This window comes from Melanotaenia boesemani, chromosome 2, assembly GCF_017639745.1.
Source record: "Melanotaenia boesemani isolate fMelBoe1 chromosome 2, fMelBoe1.pri, whole genome shotgun sequence".
Taxonomy (NCBI): Eukaryota; Metazoa; Chordata; class Actinopteri; order Atheriniformes; family Melanotaeniidae; genus Melanotaenia; species Melanotaenia boesemani.
The window spans coordinates 25,599,662-25,620,531 of record NC_055683.1 but is presented as its reverse complement, the minus strand read 5'-3'; the positions used below and the strand labels follow the sequence as shown (position 1 = coordinate 25,620,531).

General features: G+C 39.3%; 1 protein-coding gene across 2 annotated transcripts in view; it reads left to right on the top strand.

Moving 5' to 3' along the window:
* LOC121628547 (mitochondrial import inner membrane translocase subunit TIM16-like) overlaps positions 1 to 20,870 on the top strand; it is a 112,935-nt gene that overhangs the window by 35,422 nt on the left and 56,643 nt on the right. The window lies entirely within an intron of this gene.

The window sequence follows — 20,870 nt, the reverse complement described above, 5'->3', positions numbered from 1 at the left end:
TAATCAGATGGATTGAGAAGAAGTTTGAGCCCCACAAGAGACCCAGCCTTTTACACAACAGTTCCCCCTTTCTCCCACCCTGGCCCAGGCACTTTAAAATCAGTCCCAGATGAAGGCTTTCCTGTGGGGATTAGGTGCAGCTGCAGCACCGCTAACCATACCAGACCAAAAAAAGAAATGAGAGAGGGAAAAAAAACACTCCGTGTTTGAAAGATAGTTTGCCCTTGTTCTTCTCTCAGAGTTCACTTTCTAAGAAAAAAGTAAAGCTTTATTCTTTAGGTGCAGCTTGGAAATTGATAGTTAAGGTGGAGGGAAAGGCACATCTACAATCCTCAGGTGATCCTCAGGGTCAAGTTAAGAGTGCAGCTGCTTCACCCCCTCTCAAGGACAGCCATGGGGGATGGTACTGACTAAAGATGTGACCGCACACGCTCTGTCAAAGAACCTGAACTCAGTGTTCTGACAGTTGAAACATGGCGTCTGGAATCTGTTAGTCATTTGGGGTTTCAGTTTGTAATTCAGCAGAGGGGGAGTTTGACCAGGAAAGAGGATTAAAAAGTAGGAGGAGGGTGCTTTTGAAATCCCCTCATATATATTTTCAATAGAGATATTGTCTCTTTGTAAGCTTTTATTGGCTTTTTATGTGAGCTCATCTGTTAATCCCTACCTTCTTTTGTGCCATAACTCTTCATCAGATAAATCTTTTGTTCTTCTTTCATGTTCTATGATTAACCAGAACTCTAAATGACTTATTCTTCCTGGCTTACTATCCTGTCAAAAATACAGCTGTTATCTCTCTGCAAATCCTTTCTTCATCCTTACTTTAGCACCTCTCAGACCCTCTGTCTGTAGCTATTAGTCCCCTCTCTCATCTGTTTCTCCTTTTTCTCATAGGTAAAATGGAAAGGGGGAGCAGGGTTTTGAAGGCGCTGATATCTGGGATTCTAATTAAGTGGTTTCAGATTTACTTTTTTTTTTTAGAGGAAAACCTAATAGAACTGAGCAGAACTGGTAAAAGCACATAGAAGTATGTGAAGCGTTTGGCGGGAGATATTTAATATAATTCACAGAGGGTTTTGATTTCATCCCGCAGGTATGCACTCAGCACTCCAGGGATCAGAAGGACCCTTTTGTGTGAACTCGCCACAGACGGAAAAATAGTCTCTCTCACCCCCACCTTCAGCTACTCCCTTCCTTCCTCTCTTCTTCCATCCACCTTTACTTTCCTTTATTTTCTTTTATTGCTTGAATTATGATTTTTTTTTTAAACTAAATGGAGGATTATTGGGCAAAAGAGGTCACTGCATTGCTCAGCTGTTAAGAACATCTTAATGACCCAAAGCTGGATGGATTTTTGAAACCTCACTCTAATCTGTCTCATTTTTAGAGTTTGAGACAGTGTCAGACTTCACTTCTCATCATTAGCTGTAGTGGAGTTGCACTTGCAGCCATAGATTTTTTTTTTTAACATCTGGAAAAATGTCTTTTCACCATTATTAAAAACATGCTTGCAATAACATTTGGGATCTTTGCCCTAGCAAAAGCCATCACACTACTTTGAGCTATCTCTAGTCTATTTCAGCACTTGTCTCCCTGTGGAGTGAAGTAAGATATCCAGTAGCTAATCATCTGATGGCAGGGTTGACAGAAGATGCTAGCTCAAACAGAAATGGTACAGACCCTCATATCAAAGCACACAGATTGAATTGCGTAAGAGTAAGTCGCCACAGTGCTCCACAACTAATATAACAAATCCTATTTTTCATGCTATTTTCAGGCTTACTTGAAACTTCGTTTAATCTTTTTTCTTTTCTGCTTCATTTACCATGCTATTTTTGTTAATTTTTTTTCTTTGATTTTTTTCATGATTGTCCCTTTCACGAGAATCGGAAACTGTGGTGTTCCATAGCTCCTGTTTTTAAATCATGCATTGTTTCTGGACGCTACTTACCTTCTGGATGCCTGCCACAGCTTTCTGGTGTTTTATAAAAAAAAGGATCTGAGCAATGGAGAGAAGTGTGTTTCTCATTAGTAGATGGTTTCCTTTGCCCTGCACCCTGCTTTCACCCTCCCTGCAGCCTGGCCTCCGTTGCTGCCTCTGGGACTGCTGCAGATTGGCAGCCTGTCACTACACACCTCCTAAGCTTACAAAGAATAATGGAGTTATACAGCAGGAGAAACAGAGAGACCAGGATGTGGATGAATAAACACATGCTCATGTAATTCATATGTACAGAGACAATGAAAATAAATGGACTTTAAAGATAAGACCAAGATGAAATTCGTAGTTGTTCCAACCTTCAACATCACTGGTTAAATTAATCAAAAGATTTTAAAATGCGGCCTGTAATACATAATCTTTTAAATATATCTTTACTGTGTTACCTCTGTACTTTAACTTGTAGTGAAGCGCAAGTCATTAAATGATTGGATGTTTTCATCTAAAGCTCTAACTTGGTTATTTAATTTCTCCCACATCAAAAAATGTTTCCCAAATACTTGAAGCAGTTCTGATCTGCATAGCTAATCTCATTAAACATCAAACACTTAACTTTTTCACATTTGTAAAATGTGTTTAATATCTTCAAGGCATCCATCAACATCTGGCACCATGGTAATTCCAAAAAAATTCTTTTTTTTTTTTCTCTAAGTGGGTTTGAGTGAGCAGACTTTTCCTATCTTTAAATAGAGGCAGCAGGCTAGGTGGATTGTCTCCTCATTTTATTTTTTTTATGATCGTATAATGCAGGGGCGGAGCCAGACCTGTAAAACACCCGGGGCTTAGACCAGAATGGCCGAAGGGGTTAGGGTAAAAAAAAACAGACTGAAAAAAGTACAGTTGCAGAGTACAATTTTAGATTTATTGCCAGCACAATCTACTCTAGAAAAAAAATATCACATTTGTATCACATAAATAATAATAATAATAATAACAATAAGAAGGAGAATGATAATCAATACAAAAGATGCTGAACATTTTTCAAAATGTATGTAACTTTTAACATTTACACAGTAAGTACTTCAATCCAGGATAAAACCACTGAACTGGCATTAAACAACAATGCAGAACTACAAAAAAAGCAAACAAACAAACAAAATAGGGCTGTATCAGGGCAAATTTTGCACTACACCAGGACTAAATCAAGATTCATCCATACTGCACCAGGACTAACTCAGGATTTATGCAGCACTACACTACATCAGGACTAAACCAGGATTTATCCATACTACACCATGACTAAACCAGTACAAAATTTCCTATAAAACAGAACAAAAACCAGGTCCAAAACCCAGACTGATACAGGATTAAACCAGATATAAACCAGAACCAAAACAGTTTAAAATCAGGACAATTGAGGACTAAACCAAGACAAAACCAGAATAAAAACAATACAATAGTAGCACTGAACATCATCATAGATCTTGACCTGCACTACACTGACAAAACCATTTACTTTGGCAATATAAGACTGTATCTTCGAGGCTTGAGTGTTGCGAACCTATCAATGACATTTTCAGGTTCAATGTTATTAAGGTATTCCTTTTCAATAGATAATATGGCCAAATCATTCAGCCTCTCTTGTCCCATGGTTCTCCTTAGCCATGTGTGGAGACGACGCAGGGCACTAAAAGAACGCTCACAGCTGCAGCTACTGACAGGAATGGTTAACGCAATTCTAAAGATGGCCTTCAGAGTTGGAAACATGTCCTCATCCAGCAAGTGGAAGGCTGTTGTAATGTTGTGAATGTCCTCTTTTTCCATTTTTCTTTTTATGAAGTTTTTTGCCACAAGGAGTTCTTCGGGCTTTATGGTCACATGGTAGTGGGCTGCAATGGGTTTTAAGGCATCTTCAGAGAGGAATGTTGGGGAAGATGGATTGCAGGCCTGAATCCCCTCCATTATTTTCTGTCCTGCCCCTGAAAATCTGTCTGCTAGTTCCTTCAACATTCGGTCAAGACAAGGAAAGAATATCTCACACCTAAACTCTGCTGAGCTTGTGAGACTTGGTGTTGCGCCACAGCTGGACTCCACCACAAAGCCATCGAGTCTCCTCTGCTTGTGCCGCGGTCCCTGAGGAATCTGGATGTTGCAGTCCCTGCAAACATCCATGGCCTTCTTGAATATTTCCTCAGCAGCAGCCTCTGTGCGCAGATTTGTGAGTGTATCAACTACTGACATCTTGTACTCCACAGCTTTGCCCATGTCTAGCCTTTCTCCCTGCAGGTAGCGGTGCAGGCCTTCAGTGACGCCAAGTACCTGTGAGAACATAATCAACATATACACAGTCTTGGGCTTTGACAGTTTGGACAAGATCCCTTTTGCAATAGGGGTATTTGTGGCCTCGAGAGTCGCTAAAACAGCAGAAATGTTGTTAAGAAGGGCTGTAACTGATTTTACTTGGCAGGCCCATCTTGTGTTAGAAAGCTGAACAAGCTCAGAAGGAACCAGTCCAAGGTCCTTTTGCAATTCTTTAAACCTTGTGTGGTTTACCAGAGAGGTGTTGAAAAATGTGTACACATTTTCCAAAAGTCCAAAGAAGTCAGAAGCAGCAGGGATAGCTTTACATGTATGGCAAAGGACAAGGTTAAGCTCATGTGCATAGCAGTGAATGTATACTGCTTCAGGGTGTCGCTGTCTAAAACGGGCCTGCACACCGCCCACCGCGCCACTCATGACAGATGCCCCGTCATAAGATTGAGCAACACAAAGTAAGTCATTGAGTGTGTAATACTGCAATAGCTCCTCAATTGTGTCTGTAATGCACTGTGCATCAAACCTTTCAAGTTTCCGTAAACCAAGAAAACACTCTTTGATATGGCCTTCACCTGACACAAAGCGTACACAAACAGCTAGCTGTTCTGTGTGCCCATCTCTAGCCTCATCAGCCATAACAGAATATATCTTTGCTTCCTTCATCTCTTTAACTATGTTTCCTGTTATTTCATGTGAAATACTAGTGATCATCTCATCTTGTGCAAAATGAGAAAGATAAGTGGTATGTGAGGGAGGTGTGTGATTTTGCAAAAAAGGATCAAATTTTTTTAGGAGCTTCATGCACTCAAGGAAGTTTCCCTGATTATGGCTGGACTCCTGCTCAACATGGCCACGGAATGGTATTCCTTGTTTGCCAAGGAAGCTTGTTACAGCTAAGATCCTGTGGAGGTACTGGCGTCTGTCTGAGATCTCTGCTGCATTTGCTGATCTAAGCTGCTCAAGCACATCACCTTGTTTTTTGGTGGTTTTGAAGCTATGCCAGCATATCATTGATGATGCATGGGTGGAACTTGTTTCGTGCTCCCTAAATGTATCCAAAGCCCTTTTCCAGTTAGAGAACCCTGAACGACTGAGGCCATCTTTTTTTATAGTGTTCTGCTTCCCAAAAAGACGACATGAAAAGCAGAAAGCCAAGTTCCTTGCTACAGAATACTCTAGCCATTTAAATTGTTGGAACCAATTGCTATTAAAAGCTCTCTGTTGGCCTCCAAACTGGCTGAGTGGATACTGTTGGAGTAGAGTTTGTCTTGGACCACTTTCTGCAGTTCCTAAGTCATTTCCTGCTATTCCACCTGCTGCTCCTTGCAGTAATTCCTGTTCTTCCCTTGTCTCATTTTGTACCCTTTCAGCTGTCCCTGGATAACTTCCTGTCATTCGACCTGCTGCTTCTTGCTGTAATGCTGCTGTGTTTTGGTGTTCTCTCTCTCCCCTGACTTCTCCTGACCTATCTAAATGATCAGAAAGAGAGTCATTAGATACGTATCTCTATATTGATCTCTCTAATTACTAGTTGGTATTAAACCATAAATCTAGAATTAGCGTAAAATTATAAATCTAAAAGGACACACTAGTCTAACGTGCTAATGAGATTTTGGCAAAGAACTGTCTCGACTAACATTGTCTTTCTCACCTGGATCTTGTTCCGTCTCTGTGCTGCTGTTCTCATTCTGCTCACTCTCTTTGTCTCCCTCTATGTTCCTCTCTCTTTGTGCTAGCAGTCAAACCAAACATCAAGAACATCAATATAAATCTACTGTTGTAATGAAATTTCACTTATTTCACCTACTACTACAAATATAACGAACTACACATAAAGCTTGATTAATATAATAACATTTACCTGTGTTTTTTCTTTGAAAGAAAACCCTGATGTCCATGGTTGGTTGTTTTCATATCAGTACAGAACTAAAACAGATTTAGATGGTACTTAATTTAGCCATGGCAGGTAGCAACTAAAAATATACAATCTATTTAGTAACACGACAATGATTTTATTAGTATATTAATTGTTTATTAACTCCAATTTCATAGACAACACACATGTAAGCTAGAAAACACAGCATCGTTGATGATTAGCCCCGGCAGAGCTAGCAAAGACTTATACAAGTAACGTAATACGTGTCCGGTAAGGTGAGCAGCGTGACATCAATCTCAACACAACTTTGTGATTCCTCATCATATTTGCGTAATACCCACCCGCTGTACTGTAGTAGTACTTTGGAAGTAGAGCGCTCCTCTATCCGACTCATTCAGCAGGTCACCGGTTTGTTTGTTTAAGCAGCGTCTCTGCCCTACGTGCGCGCGCCGTGCACAAACACTCAAGTGGCGCGCCCGGATTCGGATCATACCAAAATTAGGGGTTAGTTAGGGGTAAGGGGTAAGTTACAACTGTGCACTGTGTGCGTTGTGTCGAGTATGGTGTGTAGTTGGTTTTGTTTTATGCAGTTTGTAAGGCATCTAACTAAAAAAAAAATATCCGGGGCTTTTGAAAAAACTACCCGGGCTTAAGCCCCCAAAGCCACCCCCCCGCTCCGCCAATGGTATAATGTTTCCATAATAGAAACCAGTGATCTGCGGCCTCTTGCTGGCAGGTCCACTGAGTAAAAAGGAAACTCAAGAAAACAGAAGGACATTTTTTTTTTTATTAAAAAAGCCATCTGATTGGTTAATAGCAGGTGAGCCACATGTGCTCCTGGCTGATGTCATTTCTCATGTGGGCTCTATTTGTCTGCCCACACTGTGGAAACGTGTCACTGTCAGTGAGGCGGGAGCAATATACCACGCTTAGTTTAACTAGAAAAGTGCTAAGGCATGCTGCTGCTCACTGTCCGTGCGTGTTTGCATTAGTGCACACTTCTGGTGTTTAATGGTGTTGATTCATAGATTGAAAGACCTATGTTAACGCGTGTGTTTATCTTTATGCAAGTACATGTGTGCACATCTTGCTGAGCAGTAAGTGGACAACAGACGGAGATGGTTGGGAAAGAACTGTACAGCATCGATGCCTGTCAGATTTCACTTGTCTCTATGGAAATGTTTTGATAACAAAAGCTGCTCTGCACCTGCACGGCCTCTCTGTTTTTCTGCTCAGAGTTTCATGTCTGACTCTGCGCAAGTGCTCTTGGCCTAAGCAGATTAAAGGAATTTCATCAAAATGTAATTGGTGGTGGTGGGGGGCTGTGGAGGTGGTGGTGGCCAGGAAATAAGTTAACTATTGTGCTAAGCAAGCTGAAGTAGAAAAGAGAAGAAAAGGTGGAGGACCCCCAGGGGAAAAACCAGTTGGTCTTTAGTTTGTGTGCTGCAGATGAAACCACCATGGACTTTCCTGCTCTGACTTCGACCACAAGTCCTCTGTATGTGGCCAGCTGACATTATTTTAGTAAGGTCAATTAGTCAGCCAGTCTTTGTTTGGGCACTTTGTGTCAGGCTGCAGGGGCCAAGGACTAAAGGTCTGGGAACAAGTAGGAGAGTTTTGAGAGCTAGGAGTCTTTTATTGTGCCTGTATGGTCTTTTTGTGTTTATCTCTCATTTGAAACACAAGATGATGAGAAAAGCAGGCATTATTGTGCTTTTTAGGTTTGAGAAATTATTTTAAGTGTAAGCCATCAACTCCAATAACCAATTCATGTCAACATGTAAATTTGTTCATTCAAATGTGTAGCCATCAGGGGCCTGCATGGGGTGGCATGGCTCAGTGGGTAGAGTGGTCGTCCTGTAGCCCAAGGGTTGCCGGTTCGATCCCGGTCAAGCTCATGTCGAGGTGTCCCTGAGCAAGACACCGAACCCCTAATTGCTCCTGATGGGTCGTGGTTGAGCGCCTTGCATGGCAGCTTCCGCCATCAGTGTGTGAATGTATGTGTGAATGGGTGAATGTGACGTATATGTCACACCTATGTCATACGCTTTGGATAAAAGCGCTATGTAAGTACAGACCATTTTACCATTTACCATTAAAACGTTTGGGCACCTTGACATGCCAGTGTTGCTTCAACCATAGATGCAGGCAGAAAGACCTACATGGGTGACAGTTAAGTCATGGTTTTCTGACTTTATATTTCAATAAAGTCGATGGAGCATCTCCTTCACAATATCCCACTGACGTATCTGTGTGTGTGTGGGCGTAAGAATTCGCAATGCCATTATCCTCAGTAGCAAAAGGGTGGCACTTTGCCAGTGATCTTTTCAAGCATGTTTGTGTTTATTTTACACACGACTCAAACATCAGCTCAGACATGATTTGGAAAGGCTGTATTCCTGCCAGTAAACTGTACTGGTCAGACACATACAAGAGCACATTCACGTAAAATCTGTCACACTATTATACACATGCCTGGGCGGGTTTCTGTTGCTTAGTCTCTTTTAGCAGAGTGCATACCATCACCAAACATGATTCATCATCACTCAGGAAGATCTGTCAGCTGAAGTAACAGACTTAGCCATCCATATCTCTTTTGGCCACGCAGTCAAGCGCTGCATACATGTAGACGATACTTTAACAAGATAGTTGGCTTTAAAACAAACAGCATGCATTCCACTTCTTTGTTTTCTTTTTTATTCTATTGTTGAAAGGGTTTTTGCGGGGGTATGGGAGTTCCCGTAACCAGTCTACATATGCGTTGTGGACTTGGAGAAGGCGTTCGACCGTGTCCCCTAGAAACTCCTGTGGGGGTGCTCCGGGACTATGGCGTGCCAGACTCCCTTGTCCAAGCTGTACGGTCATTGTAGAATCAGAATCAGATTTATTGTCATTATATATATATATATATACAGAACGAAATTTAAAACTCTCTGTCTGGTGCAGAAAATATAACAGATTAAAACTAATCAACATTCAAGTTAAAAAAAAAAACACACAAAGCAAACAAACAAAAAAAAAACAGCACAACCGGTGCCTGAGCTTGGTTTGCACAGCTGGCAGTAAACCAGATTCGTTTCCATTGCAGCCGAGGTGCTGTGGAGATCCGGTTTGGTGGCCTCAGGACTGGGTCTCTGCTTTTTGCAGATGATGTGGTTCTGTTGGCTTCATTGGGCCGTGATCTCCAGCTCTTGCTGGAGGGATTCTATTGACAAGCCGCTAAGGGACATTTTTTGAAAAGGTATTGTGCCTATTCAGTTTATTTATGCATCCTTCTGATGTGTTTCTCTCTAGTGGTTTTCTTTATGTGCCAGCTATGTGAATTGAGTGATCACAGAAGTGTATCCCCTTTACAGAGCACAACAGACAAGCATGTTTTACTATAACAAGCATCTTGGACAAAGAAGGAGGCCCACTCTTAGAAAAGATATTTTAGAGACCACATACACAGCAAAGTCCAAGGGGACAAAACTGCTGATTTTTCACACTGACCCACCTGTGTGGTGTTCCAAGGGAGCAAACCTTTCAGTAGCACTGGACTGAAGAAACTCAGACTAGAAATATACATGCACACTCACACTTGTGCGCTGGATTGTGTTATTCTTAACTGTTTTCACACATCCGAGCCATCATCGTGGTCCATCCACGGTCTGCTGGAGCTCTGAAGTTGTGGGGGCTCACAGCTGTGAGCTGACAGGCTGTGCACTGTCTCCACAGTCAGCTAAGAGCTAACCATTGTGCAAACTAACACAGAGACAAAAAATAAAGAAAACTTTCATTACTTTTTAACTACAGCTCTCTATTTTGTGTGAGTGGTTTTCTGTAGATAACGTCCAACCCAAGGGAAAAAGTGCAAACATGTTCTTTCACATTGATAAACTTCACTACTTATCTTTCTCATTAGAAATTTGTATTTACATGTTACTTTAGTGACTGATTAAAGGATGTTTCATGATGTTTTAAAGGTGAAAGTTACCACGTGTAGCCCCCTCAATTGCAGGATAAGGTAGTTTCAGAAGCTCTTGAATGGTTAGGGAAGTAAATTTGTTTAAACATATCAAATCCTGGAAACTCTAAGACTTAAATAATTGCTTTAGTCGTCTTTTCTGTCTGTCTGTCCCTTTGTCTCCTCTTTATCCTCACAGTACCAGTCTTAATTGAACATGGGCTTGATTCTTCTTATTTACATCTTTAGCTTTAACTGTGAAGGTGTTCATAAAGCATGCCTGGTGTGAGTTGCCAGTGGGTCACCCCTCCTGCTGTTTGTAATGCAGAGTTTTTGTCTGGTTTGTCTGGTTTTTTTTTAAATAAACCTCTTAGCCTATGTGTCAAGTCTCAAGGTTGTAATACTATCATATTTTCATTCTTGACTGTGATCACATATCTAAATAAGAGGGGATGCAAAATGTTGATAGTATTGTGGAATACCACTGGCTACCGCATGCTCAAAGGCAAAATTGATTTTTAAATATTTAAATAACCTTTAAATATCCCACATGAACCCTTGTGAGCATCTCCTAACTTAAGGTCTACAGGTACTGGGAAAATAAAAGAAAGTTTGGGAGGCAATTGGAGACAGAAGGAGAATAGAGGAGCGACACACAGATGGAAAGGAAGGAGGGAAAAATATATTATGCCTGCTGAAATGGAGTTGGCAGTGCACACGCTCTCTTCCTGACCTTTAGTGTGTTTGTGTAAATTATATCCCTTATGAGGGAAAATATGTAGTGGTTGAACTAGAGAGAGTGTGCGTTAAAGAGACCCCCTTCCTTTTAGATCCTCTTTAATGTCATCAAGCTTTTTTTCTAGGGTAGCTACTTATCTCACTTAATATTTATTTCCTCATTTTATCAAGCTATTTCCCTCTTTGGTAACACCATAAACAGTTCAGTCCTAATTAGTCCATTCAACTCCTCTCACTGCTCTATCTCATCCTGCTACTTTTATGCTTTTATATTCCCTTCTGCTTTCACTCCCCTGTCTTGCTCTCCACAGTTGTGCTATTTTCAACCACGCGTGCCGGATGCATTTAGCTTGTGGTTGCTTGGGAATAGATGGCTGCATCAGGAGGAGAGGGGTCTGGTGAATCGCTACCTTCTCTTAGACCCAGTGGTTCTGTGCTGGCTAATGCAGACTTTCCACTAAAGTGAACCCACTGACTTGAGGTGCCTATGGGCAGTCATCTACAGAACCTACATTCTCAGGCCACAACCCGGACTGGCAGGCACCCACACAGGCACGCGGCGTCAGCCTGCCATGCGGGTGTCTTTGTTTATATTTCTCTTCTGTGGGTGGTGAGTTTCTCACTGTGCTGCAGTGAGCATAGAACCACCCTGCTGGGCTCATACCAAGATATATGTCTGTAGACCCTGGATAGGCCCTGTGGACTGGAACAGGCTGGGCAGACTGGACCGAGGTTTGCTGTAACTGTAGGTCCACGTATTTAGGCAGTGGAGAGCCGAGGCCATTCTACAAAGACAAAAGTGTATCTTTTCAATTTTGACTCACTTTTCTTTACAGCTGCAGTTCATTGGAAATTTTCACCAATGTTTATGTTACGCTCTCTTAAAGTTATACCAGCAGCATTTCAAAAAGGTTGAAATCTTGAGTTTGACTGACTGGGCCATTGCAACACCTTCATTTTCTCTCCTTTTTTGTTCACTTTTTTCTCTCTCTCTCTCTCTCAGCCTTTCTGAAGATAATAACTCTCTTGTTGCATCATCCATTTTCAGCCATGCTTTAACTGTCAGACAGATGGTGTTACATTTGACCCTAGGATACCTAAATATACAGAGTTGGTTGACTCTAAGATGCAAACGATTGAAAATAAAGTCAGAATTAACAAAAATCTAGCTACCTTATGACCAAGTTGTTTTCTACCACTTTGTTGACTGTCAAATTTTAAAAGATCCAGTGCAGTATATTTGTTACCTTTGGTAACCTAGACAAACCAAAACAATAGTAAATAAATAGATAAAAGTGTTTTAAGAGGAAGGATAAAGTAGGTCTAGTCGGATAGATGTTTACAGAACACAGTAATAAAATATATGATAAATATATTGTACTTAAAATATATTGTGCTCTTTGTGAAGCAGTTTGTGATTTTTTTTTATCATGAGGGATGTACCATATGCTTTCTCAAATAGGAACATTTTAAGGAGAGGTTTGAAGGTATCAATATCCTTGGCATGCCTGACATCAGTTAGAAAAGACATCCATGAGATGGAGTCTCTAATCAAGAAGGCCAATCTGCCTTTATCAAATAGAAAATAGTGAAGCAATATCTGTAGATCTCAATGATTGGCAGGCACATACTAATTCAATAATTCAAAGATATATGAGGAGGAAGAGGGGCAGATACTTAGCATCCAAAACATTAGAAAAATAAAATCTGTCTTTTCTATGTTCAATCAGCAATGGGTCAAAGATTCATTCACATTTTACAAGCTGCTTACCCCCCTTATTGTTTTTTTAATTTATTTTAGGATTGAGTTGCAGTAACGTTTCACTGTAAAATGCATATAGCATCAGACTTAATGATATTGTGGGTAAGGGGTTGGTAACTGTTTTTACTTTGATTATATTTAGAGATTTAAATTTTTTATTTAGTTATGTCCATTAATATTATTATTAATCTTGTTAGAAAATGCAGTTTATTTCTATCATGTTAATGTTATTGGAGAGCTACATAAATTGCCCTTTCAGAGTTTGCCTCAAAAACAAAGGTATTTATAAGTGGTCTTATATACACTCTGCCATAGAAAACATGTGCTTGTGTTTGTTCTTGTTTCACTCTGACTGGTCAGGATATGTTAACCAGCTCTCTAATTACCAGACAACAGGCTTTAAAAATGAGCCTTATCCTTGTCTGCTACTCATTGGCTATGTCACTACTAATCAGCACTCCGACACCTATGACTGTCCAGACCCTCCAGACAGGATTAACAGATCAGCATTTTCTCTGTTTGAGTGTAATAAGTCAGTCTGAAATGCACCCTTTCCGCTGAGGGTTATTAGTAGTTAGAAACAAACAGGTGTTTGTTGGCCGGAAGTTGATGGTCAGACAAAGGTCAGAGTTCAGCCAGTCCCCGCCTTTTGGCAGCTGCATGATGTGAGATGGGCATTATGTTCTGCCAGTGATCATTTGTGTTTGGGTTGGACGTGGATGTGTGTTTAGAGGAAATGGAATTAGTGTGACTGATGTGGATTACTGAAATCAACCTTTGTGCCAGAGCACACATTAACACAGCACGCTTGTAATGGGTGCTCTGAGCGCACACACACGCACGTTGAACTGGTTATACCTCTTACAGTTGTCCTTGCAAATAACATTTTGAGCTGTTTTGTTTAATATGATGTATAGAATCTGTTCATGCAGACTGTGGCATTTAGGCAAGGCATGTTTATTTGTATAGCACATTTAATGTACAAGACAATGTAACGTGCTTTATAAAACATTAAAAGCATTACAGCAGGTTGCAGAAGAGGCATTAAAAAGTACATAAAGAGAAACAAAATTATTAAGACCTAATTACAAATCTGGGCAAAATCTAAATAAAATCATGTAAAATAACTAAATGAAATCACAACCATTAAAAACAAGCAACAGTCTAGATAAGGTAAAGGATACAATGCGGATTTCATGCATAGGCTCATGAGAAAAGAAATGTTTTAACTTGGATTTAAAGGCGTCTACATTTGGTGAAAGTTTAATCTCCACTGGCAGTTTGTTCCGCTTTGCAGCATGACAACTAAATGCTGCTTCTCCATGTTTAGTCTGGACTCCTGTCTGGGCTAGTTGACCTGAGTCCTTGGATCTAAGAGCTCTGCTAGGTTTATATTCTCTGAGCATATCACAGATGTATTCTGGGACTGAACCGTTCAGGGATTTGTAATCTAATATTTTCTGTGACTGTCTATAAGCCACTTTAAAATTTTTAAAACTGGTGTGATGCTCTCAGATCTTTTAGTCCTGGTTAAAAGTTTAGCTGCAGTGTTCTGGATGAGTTGCAGCTCTTTTTGGGAAGTCCTTTTAAAAAAAAAAAAAAAAAAAAACATTACAGTATTCCTACTACTGGAGATGATCATGTGGATGAGTTTCTCCTAGTTACATTTTTAATTCTGTTGATGTTTTTGACTTAGTAAAAAGCTGCCTCGATGACAGCTTTAATGTGGCTGTTGAAAGTAAGATCTGAGTCTATTAACACTCCGAAGGTTACGAACTTGGTCATTCATTTTAAGAGTCCGAGTCTGCTGATGCTCTTCTCTTTGCTTCCAAACAGAATAATCTCAATTTTGTCTTCATTTCATTGTAAAAAATAGGCCACCTAAACATGTTAAAGTTGTTTGTAAATCACGTTGTCAAGCACAGACTCCCTGAGTATTTTCTGTGATGAAAAGTCTTACAAGTGCACAATCTGTGCCTGTCACCACCCTCCACTCCCTGCACAAGCATACGTGGTGTGGAAATGATTTTTCACCAAAGTGCCAGCCTTTGCATTACCCTAACGTAGCTTTATTTTGTTTCCAGTAGGATCTGTTTTCTCTTTTCACTTGCCTATGCGTGTAATGTGCCCACCCACGACACAGCATATCTCAGCCCTATTTGAGATTACACAGGAGCTCCAGCCACAAACAATGTGGAATCTGCAGATGTGTATACATAGCCTGGTTGTGTTGCAAGCAGAGTTTGAAAGCTATGCAGGATGTGTACACAGGAGTGTTTGATGAATGTCTGCTGGAGTCTTAAGGGATGTAATAAATGTTCTGAATGCCTGACCTCAACGCTTTGGAGAAGTTTGTCAGCATGCTACTCCTAAGTAATTGACACTATGCCTCCACTGCAGTGTTTGCACTGAAGGTTTTGATACTATCATAACATGTTAAAAAAATGTTTCAGCTTGTGTGAGAAATGGACAAATGAAGTCAATCAAAATAGATAAGAAAATCAAGAAGATGATTTCCAAGTCAAGCCACTGACCATTATTGTTTTTCTGTCCTGGTGAAATGTAAAATTTGTTTTATGTACACAAGGGACTGTGTTAGTTGTTGATCTGGGAACTATGGGTTGTAATTTTGGTCTTGTTTGAATCCCAGACTATTCTAGATCAGGTCCTTTCATGGTGCAGATGTTGAATGTGGCTCTTATTAAATATTTTGATCAAGATTAAAAAGCTTCAATTGCAGCTGTAGTTTTTATTTTCTTGGCTCTTTTTTCCAGTATTTAGCCATAATTTGAGGTGTGAAACAGCAATGAGTGGTTACAGTTAAATAACTTTCGTAGTACGCCAGGCTCAGTAACCCTCACCGCTCACCGGACTTGAACTTAATCTTGCATTGCTTTGTGGCAGCACATTACAAACAACCATCGATCACTTTATCAAAGTCAGGTGGCGTGCAAATCTTTGTGTATACTGTATGTTTTTTCTGCTGGGCTTGCAGAAGTTCTGCTGATACAGTGAGATGCATTTAAGCACTGAGTAATATTGTTTTAATTACTTCTGGGGACTCTGCTGGGGACTCTGCCAAGCACACTGCGGCCCCTTGCAGTGACTAATATGACTCATAGTCACTTGATTGGAGCATAGACCCCAGGGTCTTTTTAATATGTCAATATGTCCAGTTCGTTTGTCCTCTAGTTCCAAGAGGGCAAACATGCAATTCAGTCGACTTGAATGATTTAAAGAAGCACTACTGAACTTTGGCAGACTTTCTCAATGAAAGTCAGTGTCACTACCTAACAGTGGCTCATTTGGCATCAGTCTTGTATCTTACCTGTACTCTGAGCTCTTGCTAGCCAGTAAAACTATGTCTGATGTTGACCCTTGTTTTATCTCTTGCACTATCTCTTTCTCGCTTTCTTTTCCTCGCTTCCTTTTACGTTTCTTTGCTGAATCATCCATGGTGCACGTTCAAAATGGTCAGTGTATATTGATATCCAGTTGCTAGTGTGTGATCCGGTGCGTAAAGTGTGGTTTCTCAGCCTTGTGACACTTGTGGGCAACAATGGCTCCAGAAATGTACATACTGAATAGTCACTGTGCCATCAAAATGAATCAAAAACACATATTTTTACGGTCAGAAAGTCATTTAGGGCTACTTTACAGTTAAAATTTCTACTTTAAAAAATGGTTTATGACAACAGTTAAACCCTTATTCATTGACTAATATTAAACTAAGACTTTTGTGCCTTTTTGTAGAAAGTAAGCACCTTAGATACCTTTAACCTTTATTGTGTCAGTGTTCCCTGTAGACTAAAACTTGATTGTCAAAGACAAGGGTATAATTTTTAGTCTCTCTTTGCCCTAAGTTGTTTTTATTTCCTAAGGTGTAAAAGTGGCAATAATACAACACAAAGTTAAAATGAATAAATGAAAGCTCCCATTTACAGTACCATGTCTTGTTTTTTTAGTTATTTTGTTTAAAAAGTGTGTGACTGCAAGTACTAATGTTTTGAGATTGCGACAAGCAAGATATTATCAGGCTATGGCTGTTGTGGCTATGAAATTTTAGCCAACTATTAAATTACTGTGAATAATTGTGATTTCTAAATAATTGTCATGTTATTATATTATGCAGAAAGTCACATTCGCCTCATTAGGGTTGCATAATGTAAGGAAAATAATTGATATGCAGTATCAATATTTACTATAGTCTTCATTAATACACCTGTTTCTGTCCTAAATGAAGTCTAAATGAAGTCTAAATGTTTTTATGATACTGATATATGGCAATGAACAGTTTCTTAGCCCAATCTACATCATATCTACATCTACATCACAGCTGCTCTGACAAACCATACAAAGTTTTCTACCTGGTCTGTTTTGTAAGTGTGGCATCAAATAGCATCTTGCTACTAATTTAGTTTGTTTCCTTGTTCAATTTGAAGCTTTGTATTGAAATGGTTGCACCTGGTTTTAATTTTGGGAAAAGAAAGCCCAAAGATCCCTGTCCTTCATCAACAGTAACTACATGTGATGAGTTTAAACCGTAGCTCTATGCTTGAGCTGACAGTTTCTTCAGCCAACCTTGCAAAGCATGAGATCCAAGGCTGACACACACAGATTTTACTCTTCTGGCATGCTTGATTATTGAACAGACTTTACCAATATGCAATAGTTAGTTAAACCCTTCTGGACTCTTTTCTCCCTCCATGACCACCACTGCACCACCTACAGCCTCCACTCCCTTTCATTAATACCAAATTACTCATTTGCTTATACTTTTCTGAATAAATAAAGTTCCACCCACCCACCATCTCTCCATTCCTTTGACATGAGACATGCTTAAGCTACTTCCCAAGGGTGGCAGGCGTTTCTGTTTAGGTCCTCTTTTGTTTCCATCGCTATCTGTACACATAGACACACGTTTAAACACAATACACAGCCAAACAAACCTCCACAGCTGGCCCCTGCAGTGCCTCTCATCAGTACATATCCAAAGATGAGTAAACTTTTCAGTGTATGTGACCTTGCTTGAACTCAGTCAGCAACATCACCCCTTCCCCTCCCATTTTATCATTGCACCACCTTTTTAATTTCATGTAATTCCTTCCATCCTCTGCTTCTTATTTTACAGCTTTCCTGGATCAACTCCTCTACATTTGGTTCCTCATTTATGTTTTTATGTTTATAATTAGCATTCAACTGTTAGCTTAATTTGTGCAAAAAGTAAATAAATAAATCAATAGTTTAAAGAAAAAAAATCCAGCAGATCAATCATTGTATGGCGTTGTGAAGAACTTTTGCTAATGTTAAAACAGTGCTAACACCTCCTGTATTAGACCATGCAAATGAAGACAGGCTGCATAGAAATGGTGATTCTAATGTCTGCACAAACTTTGATTAGGAACATGAATCCTATGTTTTCAAGAAATCCGTAAGCTTGACACGAGGACCCATATGTTTGATTGTCTTTGGTCTATTCTTAATTTATATTTCAGCTTTAACACATCAGTGGTTGTTTTGAAGGCCTTACTTTTTAGGGGTTTATATTTAAATTGTTTGGTCCTTATATGGTTGATGTGACAACATTTAGACTTGTTCGAATGATCTTCAGAAGCAGAAAAGCTGCACCAAATTTTGTTTTTATTGCATTGAACATGTCACTTGTGAACATAACTGTGTTTTTGGGTTATGGAAATATTCAAATAATCTTTTTAGATTTTTCAAAGACTAAATGGTTTTTTTTAACTCATTTAATTTACACCTCTGGCAAAAGAGTTTGTGTTATTGAACAACCCATTTGGTCATTCGTACTTGAATTTATTTTTCAGTGATTTCTTTTGATTTTCACCAAATTAATCAGAAGTTAGAGTAAGTTGCAGGTTGTAGTCTTCTTCGTGATCTGTACTGATAGTTAACATCTTAAACATTTACAACCAGCTGATACTAAATGAAAAAAAGAAAAAAGAACAGTAGGATAAATAGTTCAAACCCTGATTTGTAAACAGGTTGTCAGCTGATGTCTGTACAGTACAGAATGCTACAGAGGCAGACTTAACAAACCAGGTATGCTGCAAGAGGTCCTAATATATGGATGAGGCCCCATGTTGCTCATGGTCCAGCCCAGCTTTTATCGATAAAAATTTAGCTCCATGATTTACTCCTGATTTATTTATTACATACCTTTCACCAATGTCAATTTCAAGCAAAAATGACTAGAAATGAGGTCCGTCTCTAATTTACTAAGAAAAGAGATGATGACCGAAAAATACCCTTGGCATAGAAGATAATATGTACACTTCATTTGTTTTTATATCTAGTAATCTTCCGAATAGTATGTGAAATGAATTGCACGTGTGCCTGTTAATGCATGTTGCCAGGAACTAACCAAAGTCAAATTCTTCCACTGCTTTCTTTTCCTGTTTTTCTTTCTTTGTGACTTCTCATCTTTCTCTCCTCATTGCTTTTTGCTGGAGCAGCATCTAGGCCATCTGCTGGGACAGACTGGCAGCTGTACGGCATGAGAGTAACCGGTGGCACACCACCCTTCATCTGTTATTAGTATTTCAGAAAGATTTAGACAGAAAGAAGGTGGAATGTGTGGCAGGAGAGTTTCGCTGAGCACTGAAGGGGAAGGCCAAAAACTGGAGCCAGAAATTCTGGTTCCAAAAACAAAGTGGTGGTGTGTTTTCTCTACTCAGCTCTTCTCTTTCCTCTCCTCTCTTTTACTTTATTTTGCCACAGTTCTATTTTTTTAAGCACAGAGGAACACAGAAATTAAATACAGCTCAGTAATAACACAAATAATCTGTCATACAATAAAATAAGTGATTTGATTTTAAGAGATATTTTAATAAAGATTTTATGACTCTTGCTTCAATAATAGTTATTTGTCTACTAATATTTTTGTCTAGTGTATATTATTCAGTTGTGGGTTTTTTTTTCTTCTTCTTTTGTAGTTCATGAAAAGTTTAGTGCAACAATTTTTGGGGGACAAAAAATTAAATGCGTCAATTTTTGGTGATGCAGGTGGTGGTTCTAGGGTTACCGTAAGTTTAACTGCGCTGCAAAGGCTTCTAAAAAAAAAAAGGGCAGAAAAAGATTAAAGACTGAAAGATGTAGAAGTAAAACACACACTGCTGGTATTCAGTGACTGTGTTTAAAAAAACACCATCCAAGTAATTCCCAAGTATTTCCATGTCTTTTATCCCTTTAGTTGTAATTTGCGAAAACTGTCCCTTCAAACTATAATTTTAGCCATTGAACAGTACAGACTTAAAGTGAGCTTCAAAGCTGGTTCCAGGGACCAGGTTTCTCTTAAAGCCAGGGCAGGAAAAAAGAAGAATTATTCTGTGAAAGGAAAGAAGAGAAACAGACAGATGGACACACACAAACTCTTTGTTCTTCCTCTCTCATGCCACATACAGTACATTAACATTTTCAGATGCCTGCCCGTGTAGTAGGAAATAAACAAACATACATGTATACTCCTTCACTGGCAGTCATTACTCTGTTTGCCATCTTTGTATCCTGTCTTTCTTTTTATTGGGATTCATTATACTTTTTGCCGAATTAAGAATAAAAAGAAAAGAAAATAAACAACTTTTATGAGTCAAGGAATAAGCATCTATATAACTTTATTAATCATTAAAAATCTTGGGAAACGTAGAGGTTAGATCAGTTTCAGATATACAAAAAAGTTAATATCTACTGACATCTAGGTGGGTGCTTTGTTTCCCCCATTATTTCTAGAAGACATTTCCTCTGAGAAAATTGAAATAATTGTGCCTCCATGAGAACAGTGATGATATTTTATGTGTTTCCATTAAAAGCGTGGGACGTTGCACAACAGCTTCAAGCTATTTGCCAAAATATTCAAGCTTTTGTTTGAGTGTGTGTTCGTCCTGCAACGATCCCCTACCAGCATCCTACCTATAAAAGATATGGGTGGTCAGCCTGTTTAATATGTGGCTTTTCAAACATTGCTCACCCATTTGGTTTAGAGTAGTGAATCATTCACAATGATTAAGTCCTCATACTACCTTAATCTGAGTGTTTTTAATTAGAATCTTTATTTCCATTTTGCCTCCAGCTCACTACTGATGAGGAAGAAGTCTAAAACTCCTTATCAACAAACATAAAGCAGTCTTATAAAAGTTTGCTTTGGGTGGTGTTGCACTGGTGGACAAACTGTAAGTATTTCATACAATATTAGTACACTATATAGTAAACAGTATAGCTTTAGAGATGACATTGTCAGTCTACCACTTCTTAGTAAAATACCACCTACATTCAA